Here is a 1,080-nt window from a genome sequence, read left to right as displayed (position 1 = left end):
CGTGTGTGGTTAAAGATAACATCCCGCCCGGCCGGTGTGGCTCAGTGGTTGTGTCAACCTATGAACCAGGAGGTCATGGTTCAGTTCCCAGTCCGGGCACATGCTGGGTTTGGGGGTTGATTCCCAGTGAGGGGCATTCGGGAGCCAGCCAATCGATGAGTCTCTTTCATCATTGATGTTTCTATCCCTCCCTCCCTCTCTCTGAAATCAATAAAAACATATTTTTAAAAAACATATCATCCTTGGAATGGCTCCTACAGCCTGGTCACCCAATACCTCCATGGCAGTGGAGACCTGGAGGGGTGGGTAGGGGCTGGGAGGAGGGGAGAGGGGAGGGATGGAAGCTTGGCGAGACTGACATCACAGCACCCCCAAGCTAAGAGGGGGCAGCAGATCTTCTATGAAATGGAGTTAGCAGCATGACCTTGTTAAGGTCACTCATGAGATAATATATGTCATGGGCTAAAGACAATGTCTGACATATAGAAGGTATTTTTCAAATATTGGTGATAATTATTAGGATCAACTACAGAAATGCATTGGGGGGGTGGTTATTGCTCTGTAAGTAAGCATTTCATAGCAGACACCTTCACCCCCTCCAGGCAAGAAATGCCGCTCTGTAGCCGGGACTCAACGCCACTCTCTTATGATGTGTGTGTGTGTGATGTGTGTGTGTGTGTGTGGTGTGTGTGATGTGTGTGTGTGTGTGTATGTGTGTGTGATGTGTGTGAGTGTGTGATGTGTGTGTGTGAGTGTGTGATGTGTGTGTGAGTGTAATGTGTGTGATGTGTGTGTGAGTGTGTGATGTGTGTGTGAGTGTGTGATGTGTGTGTGATGTGTGTGTATGTGTGTGTGTGTGTGTGAGTATGATGTGTGTATGATGTGTGTGTGATGTGTGTGTATGTGTGTGATATGTGTGTGTGTGATGTGCGTGTGATATGTATGTGTGTGTGTGTGTGTGTTTTCCTCGGTAAATCTTGGGCTGAGCTTCATGGAGAGGGCTGTGGGAGTGTTCTGGATGTCTCACTCAAAGGTAGAAAAGCCCGTCACACCCTCACTCTCCTTCTAGTAATCGCCTCA

This window comes from Myotis lucifugus, unplaced genomic scaffold, assembly GCF_000147115.1.
Source record: "Myotis lucifugus unplaced genomic scaffold, Myoluc2.0 scaffold_552, whole genome shotgun sequence".
Taxonomy (NCBI): Eukaryota; Metazoa; Chordata; class Mammalia; order Chiroptera; family Vespertilionidae; genus Myotis; species Myotis lucifugus.
The sequence above is the reverse complement of the archived record's forward strand: the minus strand, read 5'-3'. Positions refer to the sequence as shown.